Here is a 9,162-nt window from a genome sequence, read left to right as displayed (position 1 = left end):
TATTGTTTGCCGACCAGACTTCGCCAGCACTGTGGTGGCTGAATTTCTTCTTCAGAAAAGCACGGTGAAGTTCTTTGGTTTTTTGTTTTTTAGTAATTTTCAGCCCACCACCGCTATCACCATCGCCATCGCTATCGCCGTATTGTCATTATCTGAAATTGAAATTTTGTGCTCCAATTTTAAATGCTTTTCATGACCTTACTTTCTTGTTTGTGGGTTTAGTTCAGGTTAATAATGGTAGATTATTTGTTCGGTTCTCTTAATTTTTTTGTTGCTGAAACATTGGTTGTGAGTTCTTTGGTTTCTGAAAAAAAGAAGCATGAAAGTTGTACTTTGGTTGAAATACTTCAGAACTCCTACAGAGTCTTTTCCTGTGGAGTATTAATGTTTTGGGAATAATTGCAGACTGAAGTTTGAAGGAACTATGGAAAAGAATGATGTTTTGTTTTTGTTTCTTCAATAACTCATAATTGAAGCCTAAGTGCTTAATTTTGTAAAATGTATTGTGGCATACTGGATCTAAATTGTCTAGTCAATCTTTAGTCTTTGATCGGATCTAGTCATAATTTGACATGAATTATTATTATGTATTGATTAGTTCAGGCAAATTGAAAGTCATAACATTGCTTGAGTATCGAAGATGAGGCATTACGGCTTAAGGACTAAGGAAGCGCTGTGGTTGATCCCAATGCAACGAAATACTATGTGATTAACTCTTTACTCTCTTTCAAATTAATCTCTGATTTTTCAGCATGACAGGTATGGATCTCACGTCTCAGTGGCGCATACTTGCTTTGTACGGTTAGTCATTTGCTTATTCTTCACAATTTGTCTTGCTGCATATGAAGTTGAACAACCCTTGTGTTCTGGTTGTGTCGTCATCTTTAAATTTCATCCATGAGTAGCCATAAATAAAATATTATTCTCAGACATTTACATATAATCAGGCATATCATGGTTGGTTGTTATTTATTTGTAAATAGAATTAGGTTCATGCAAAATATGTACAATAAATTGTCAAATATGTAATGTTGCTGGCCGAAGGATGGTGCCAATTTTTAAATTGACTTAAGTATGCATTATCAGTTTTAGTGAAATTAAATTTACGCTATGAAAGTACTCACAGAAGGCAAGAGGCTTAATGCTGTCACTGTTCCTTTCTGTATCTCTTTTTTTTTTTCAAATGCTCCTCGGCATTCATGGCTAAGACTGGCAAACAATTTTCAACCTGGTCAAGTTAATAGACAAAGCAGTAGAATCTGCCACAATTTCTTCCATGCCTGTAGCTACTAACAAAGAAGGATGTGTTGTGTTAATGAGCGGGGGGAATCTCACTCTATTCTTTAAGTTCCAAGAAGTCATTGGAATGCTTCATGAATGAGTTATGTGTCTTCCTTTTGGACTTGGCAAATCAAAAGCTTTGTTGTGGCCCCTCGGTCAAGTACCAGAAGAATTTCCTTGTTAGCAGGCATCTTTGTAGTGAGGAATGAGAACTTCCAAATAAATGGAGAAAACAAGTATTTGTTAGATAGTCTTCTGAATACTGTCGTCCCTATGTCAATTGATGCATATATTGATGTAAGTACGCAAAATCACGGTCTGACTAACATCTACTTGAAATCATAATCACTATGTTTGAAGTACTTGATGTAAGTTCTGCTACTGATAATGGCTTGTTGTATAGCTAATTGGCAAATCTTTGATTACCACATTGAATTTGTGCTTGAAATAATGAAACTTGAAAAACAGAAACAAGTAGTTAGTGGTTGATTCAGCTGTGGCTATTTTTTTTTTTCCTTTTTTTGTCTATTATTCAGCTCTGGCTATTTTCGTTTCTTTCCTTTCTCTTTTCTTTTTAGTTTCACCAATCTGATTTTGGAAAATCTCACTGGCTTGAATATTTTCGTAGGAATTGTTGGGTTAATGTTTTATTAAACTCCTTAGCTTTTTGAGAAATCAAACATATGAAATTAGCAACCTGATTGTTTGGATTGCATTTTTCTGAGTTGTGTCAAGTATTATACAATTCAGGTAGCATTTTTGTACACAATTCAGAAAGCATTTTTTCTGGTGACTTGGGCTTGGTGTAATAATCATATTAAAATAGCAACCTGAGAAACCAGACAAGTTGCTATCTACCAACAAAAAACAGAGGACATGGAGGAAGTAGTAGTAAAAAGGAATAGGCATATAATGTGGAACTGATGATTGATCCATTGCATATATATGTGTAGTGCCTTTTTTAATTGTAGGTGGAGAATGCCAGCATTTGTTGATATGCTCTTACTTCTGAACATTGCTTTACTTTGTCCTCAAATTCACATGACTGATTTTAATTGCTTTAGTTGTAAATGTCTTTGCAGGCCTCTAATTGATTATTTAGTGTCATTGAATGTTATGCAATTAAGCAATTACTACCAGTGGACAAGGTTTGAATTATTTGTGGCTTTCTTGTGACTGGCAACAATGAGCCTTGGTTAGAGAAGGCTTTCTCGTCTTTCAGGTGCATCATTCACATATAAATGAGTTGAAAATCAACCAGTGCCAAAGTCTACTGACCAGATTACTATATCTAATGCAATTATTGTTCTTTTGTGTTTAAGGAGGAACTACGAGGTCTTCTTCCATGTGCTTGTGTGGCAGGGTCATCTTAGCTGTCTTGCTTCCACCATGGGCTGGCAGTGAATACCAATAACATCACTTTGGTACGTAAGTTAAAAGGAAAAATCATTTTGGCTTTTTCAGGAACTAAGATATTGCATTCCGTATCATGCTTACTTTGCTACAAATTGAGAGGTGGGTACGTGAGTTTCTTCCTTGTGTCATTTGTTCTATTCCAACCTGTTAAGCCTAATACATGAGAGTTGATGAATTATTTCCCCACGATCACAATTGTAGATTCTATTGCTCTCCTCTTATATATTTATTATCCTTAACGATATGCTAAGCAGATTAAATTGCCATCAGTTTCATGATATATAAATGCATGAAACAAGGATTCAAGTTTTACCGAACAAGAAAGAGTTGGGATTTATGTTTTAGATTCTTGAACTTCAGTTGAGAATAGAAATAACTAGAAACTGTTATTGGATGACAAATTCTTTTGTGTGCTGATCATATTTCACCTAGTGTGATCGCTTTTGAGAAACAAATTTGAGTCTTCTGCAAGCATTTGTCTGTTTTGCCTCTCCACTTTTCTCAATTTTTCTTTCTTAGAATTTCCTGGTGGTACTAGAAAAAAAGGTTGAGAATTCGATTTTTTATTTAAGTGCAGCCTGATGATGGTGGGGGAGCATTGAGTGGGATTTATTTGGGATTAAGGGGCTCTTGCGAAAATATACTCAGTTATGCTATGGGATTACTTGGGGGGACTAATATGGTCTAGCCCAAATTGGTGCCGCCCAATTCTATGATGTAACATAAAGCCCCATTTGTGGTACTTTGAACACATGGATATATTTCAGGTCCACCATTCTTTTTTTTCGAAAGAGGTCCATCTTAGTCTCTTCAGTTCATAAATACAGTGGTAAAGAAAGAAATTAGCTGCCTGATACGAATCTCAATCACGGAAGATTGGAGAATTACTACTGGCTGATAACTGGAATACAAGTAGTAAATGTGATTTATTATCTAATATGTGCTTGGTTTTATATCCATGAACCATTGGATTTGGCTGCTGAAAGCAGGGATGCAATGGATTTGGAGTTAGCAAAGGAGAGAATTTTACCTGTTGATTCTAGTGTAAAGGCAGAAACAGAACAAGAAAGAATTGGAACATGTTAGAATTGCCCGTATATTAGTTAATGATGTGCTTGCACCTTTTTATGACTGCTTCCTGCAGTTCAGTGGATTGAAAGTTGAAATATATATGGTGGGGGAAACATGAATTTGTTCCTTTTATTGTGCTGTGCTAGGGCACTTTAATTAGATTCTCAGTGCCAAGTTCCCAGTTACTTTCAACTGCCACTTCCAAGATCTTGCTCTCTCACTTACTTTTTTGGTTACGCCTTTCATGCTCTACAATTTGTGATGCATATAGTGATAGTGATTCTGAAATTTTAAACAAACGGCTCATAAGATTCTTAATCAATCTGCGGTAGTCTTGACAAAAAAGTAAAGAGCAAATTCCCCTCATTCCAATATAGATAAATAGGCAAAAAACGTAATCAAGTACTATAACGTCCCAGTCAAATATCATCAGTTGCTCGAAAAAACACTACTTACTGTAACGTAATCCCTTCAAAAAAGTAAATCTCAGCCTGCCCTTCAACCTTAAACCACATAACAACTAATGCCTCCACCACTACTTAGTAGTGGATTTTGTTGCCATCTCGGGTAGCATTTCCACTCCTTGCTGCTTGATCACTAGCACTTGCGGCAGGTATGTTTGAAGGTTGATTTGGCGGTGGTGGGCAAGGAACTCCGCTGCTTGGCCCGTACAAATAGCTAGAGCAATTTCCATATTCAAACCAACACAGCTCGGCTTTCTTTTTGCAATTCCAAATCGTCCTTAAGAGCTCCGTGGGATGACACATTCCTGATAGTATCATTGTTCCATCTTGTTCCCCTTTATAATTGCGAACTGATGGTGTAGAGAAGAGAAATGAATCCATGCCAAGATTTAGCCAAACAAATTAAGCATTTAGATTCAGTCAGTCCATAATTTCTGGAATATAAATTATATGCGTTGAAGGCTCAAAACTAACCACTGAAAATTCTGGATAATTAATTAAGAAAAACTAAAGCACTTTTCTCAGCCACTCTAAAATGCAAGACTTGTGAATTACAAGGACACTTAAGTAATATGGGAAACAAATTCGACATTTTTTTTGTTAGCAATAATAGCAATACTTTTTGTTTGGACTAGGGGCAGTGATTCCGTGTGATTCACTCTAGTTGTTGTATTTATTATCTTATTTGGTATAGAGTTGCTGTATTGTTATATTCGTGAAAAAAGTGACGCATATAAATAAATATTGCACATGTATTCATTACAACATTATAATGATTAATGTGATTGCAAATAAAAATTTTCAATGTATAAAATAACGGGATTGAATCACGCACAACACAACTGTACTATCCCTAATCCTTTTTAATCATATAGCAAAACATCAATACACACAGGTGTTGAAGGGAAAATCCCTTAATTTTCTGTGACCAAGACTATTCTACTTACAATTAAATCAGAGACTGCGACGTATGCAAAGTGATGAAACGATAGAGGAAAAAAGAAAATGAACAAAGAGGGAATAACAAAGTGAAATTTTAACAATACCTTGGATACAATCAATTATTTGTATTCTTGCCTTTTGCCACCCCTTTTGAAGCCTATTCATTTTTATAACACAATTCTGAAGAAAGTAAAATGAAATACAGAAACCAATTAAATGAGTGAGAGATTAAGCATTGAGAATTAATTATCTAAATTTAACTTTTGATGAAAAGGAAATTGTAGTAGAATATACCATGAACATCAATTCCTCTTGCTCGACTTGAGGAGGTATTTCAACTTGTCGTTTCCGAGCAAAGAAATTGAAACCAAGGAACTTCATGGCAAATCGTTGTTGCTGAAGAGGATGTGATGAAAAAAAAATTGAGAAATCAATAATTAGCCTAGTGATATTGATGAGGAGCAGAATTGATGAGACAGATCACGTATTGCAAATAGAAATAGTGTACTATAACTTTTGGGTACTCTTTTCCTTAAATATGCCTAACAAAGCTAATCCAAGTCTTTTCATGGTGTAAAAATTATAGTCTAGACAATTGCTTTTTTTAAGACAAAAGCTATTGTCTCCTGTACATATTATAGCACTGGAATAGATACATGCCAATTATTTGAATTTCAATTAAGCTCTTAATTTTCTGATTATCAGTTACTTTTCTAGTTCGTTTTCCTTTTTTTAACAACCAAATTTGCAGTTGAGCGTTTTATGTTGCACATATCCCTAAAAAAATCCAGTCAAATCTCCTTCACAGACTTCATACTGATGTATACAACAACATTTACAAAAATCGAAAATAATAAAAGGAAAAAAATGCAATAAGCAACAAATATAACTGAAAGTCAAAAAAGTCTAAAATAATCAGATAAAATAAATGCTCAGATACGCATGTGCATTCTTGCATCTAGAAACATTGAAAAAATCATAGAATCGTTATCAAATTAAATATGCTTTGATACTCAAATAAAATAGGATTAAAGACGACATTATTGAATAATATACCTGGAACTCAAGAAATCGTTCTACTGTGGCTACTTTCTTGTGAAGAAGACTATAAAGTTTAGGGTTTTATAGTTTCTTCCTTTCGTGGGCAAGGGAAAAAGGTTGAAGAGAATAGAAGTTAGATTCACAATTATAAGACGAAACATTTCCTTTTTTGCAGAAGAAAATGAAAGGGAATAATTGTTTCCTCAAGGAATCAAGAGGAAATTAGCAAAAAAGGAGACACAATGTAGAAGGAAGTGCTGACTTAGAAACATAAGAGGAACCATGTTTAAATTTAGTAACTTCTAGTCAGCTCTTTTGACTGATTAAGGAAAACTAGTTTTTTTGGAAAAGAGAAAGTAAATCATGAAAGTGTATAAATAGGGAGAGCAATCAATATAAATTTCCGCATTTATGTGGTAATTATGTGTTCTAGCCACTGTTTCTTGTCCTCCTAAAAATTCTATTAGTATTATTTGTTACTAATTATGGTAATTATTATTTTTGTTATTTGTACTTCATAATATACGACATATTTGAAGCAACATTAGCAGAATCAGAATCGTATGATTGATACGCTTAGCTGTTTTTTTTATTTATTTTATACATAAACTAAAATTTACTTCATATATTCAAGACAGACAAAAAAAAAAAAGAATACATTCCATGTAATGCTAATAACGTAGGTTTCAGTCGTCCACTTATTGTTATTTCTGGTCCTTGTGGGTGCCCTTATGCATCTTGTCTCTCTTCTTTTTTCCACCCACAACTGGTACGAAAAAAATTTACATTAGTTTTTCTTCCGTTTAATTTTCCTTAAGTTCAGTTTTGGCTGGATACTATGGCTTGGTTAAAATATTTTTGTGTTCTCATGATGGATAAACAACTTCCTTTAGCCAACATGTCTCTGCTTTATAAGTTTCTTTCTATTCGTACATCCCGTACATGTTTTGGCACAAAAATTAGTTTGAACTCTGGGGCAAAATACTTGGCAATACTGTTTTAGTAGAAGTTGGTAAGCTTTCAACTTGGCTTTGGTTTTGGTTCTAATTCACTTCCATTGATTTTCATAAATTTTGTCAAGTGTCCTAACGTAGTGTTTTAAGGATCTAGTTGTTCTTAGTATTTTACGGCTAAGTTTTTCTTTCTTTTTTATTTTTTTTGTTTAAGGGTTAGGGATAAGATCTTGATAGTTAAGTACCCATGATTTGAACGAACCTATAGAGCCAGAGACAATTAATTGGACACTTTTTGCCTTTTATGACTAAAGGGATACAATTCTGAACTGTACATTAGGATTTTCAGAGTCTAAGGTCTAAAATTAGGCAACATAAAGATGGAATTCGTATTATCAGTGGAGAGGAGCTTGTACCATAACGAAAGGAGTGGAAATTGTTGCAAAGAAAAGCATCCTAACCATGATGATGATCATGGCAATCCAAAGTCTTGGCAAAATGGTAGAGAAAAGCATCCCAACTTTTGCTGCCGCGATGATGATCTGCATCCACCCAAGGAAGATAACAATGACGAGGCTCACAAGGATCACGAAGCACCCAGAAAGGAAAAGGATGATGAAGAGGATATATTCAAGCATCCATACTTCCGATTCCAAAGAAATGCAAGTACCAATCGAGGTGTGCCTTCATGGGTGGGGAAACAAATGTTTGGGAATCATGCAGATTATCAGAAACAGGCGCATTTTGACTCATATAGTTCAAGATATGAGACTTGGAACCCACAATGCTCACGGTTCTTTGGTGGTGAATCAGCTTCATATGATCATTATCACTCGAGAATGCCGCAGCCACCACCACCATCATATCCATATGATTTTGGGGATTTTGAGAATTTCACTAACTACTTCAATGATTACAATACAAGTGGTTGCATTGTTATGTAGGATATGGGAGAACATTATGTGCTTTTAGAATTACATGTGAAGGTGTAGAAGACATCACCTTTTGTCTCCATATATAGTCAAAAAATTGACTCTATGAGTTATTCTTTTGAATTTTAGATATTTGAGATTTCCTTTCTTGCAAGTGCTTAAACTGTCTAGGATGTTGAAATTGATTCACCTTCTCTGTTAGTGGTGATTGTTTGGTTATTGAATTTATTCTGTGAGCTTTGTTGATTGTCTGGTTTTGAAGTTAATTATATCTTATAGATCCATCTGGATGTGTATTTGGATATGAATAGTAGATTTTGAAATGAATGGATTGCAAATATCCTTTAAACCACTTTGTGTGGCTAACTCTTCCATAAAAAGAATTTCGCTAATCAGTGAAAGATGTTTGGTAGAGAAAAAATTGATTAGTTCAAGGGTTAAATATTGATATTACGTTTTCCTTTCTCCTTCAAAATTGATAAGTACTATGCTTTAAATTTATTAAGAGCGCCGCTTCTCCATTGCTCTCCCAATAAAGTGTCAACATTTCTATCTCACAGTCATTAATTGCATACTACTTTGGGGTGATATCACAATGAACAAAAAATAATTGGAGTATCAAAGATATTGTTTATTCACCACTTTCACCTTTTTGTGATTTCTTCTCGTAGTTTTGTTTTAAAATTCGAAAGATACTTTAAGCAGTCAAAATGCATTCTGGCCAAAGCACTGGTCCAATTCACTTGTCTATTTAGAAAACCAATTGAACCAATCAAATCCGGTCTAAAACTAGCTGAATTGGTCAAATTTTATAAAAATTAGATTTTTGAGCTGATTCATACAAAATTTTCTTTGAAAAAGAAAATTTAAAGTCATCCAATTTATATAATAATTAAAAAATAAAAATAGAAAAACATTTGAATTGGGTTGAATTGAACCACTTTGAACTGTAAACCAAAGTTCCTCCAGTTAACTTAGCGATCCAAGTTTAAGAACATTGTTTATAGTATATAATATTGGTGACTAAAGGATACTCTTCCAATATACTCACGCAACAATGCA

The 9,162-nt window shown here is 34.2% G+C and overlaps 1 long non-coding RNA gene across 2 annotated transcripts; it reads left to right on the top strand.

The window, feature by feature from the left end:
• Positions 1 to 4: 4 nt before the first annotated feature.
• Positions 5 to 3,488, top strand: LOC113773276. 2 transcript variants are annotated; one of them, XR_003468797.1, is made up of 5 exons: positions 5 to 64; positions 760 to 801; positions 2,364 to 2,503; positions 2,604 to 2,705; positions 3,275 to 3,488. It is a non-coding gene; the product is annotated as an uncharacterized LOC113773276 (long non-coding RNA). The 2 variants fall into 2 exon arrangements; XR_003468798.1 differs by having other exon boundaries at positions 9 to 64; positions 604 to 801.
• The last annotated feature ends 5,674 nt before the right edge of the window (positions 3,489 to 9,162 follow it).

Source organism: Coffea eugenioides, chromosome 6, assembly GCF_003713205.1.
Source record: "Coffea eugenioides isolate CCC68of chromosome 6, Ceug_1.0, whole genome shotgun sequence".
Lineage (NCBI taxonomy): Eukaryota > Viridiplantae > Streptophyta > Magnoliopsida > Gentianales > Rubiaceae > Coffea > Coffea eugenioides.
The sequence above is the reverse complement of the archived record's forward strand: the minus strand, read 5'-3'. Positions and strand labels throughout refer to the sequence as shown.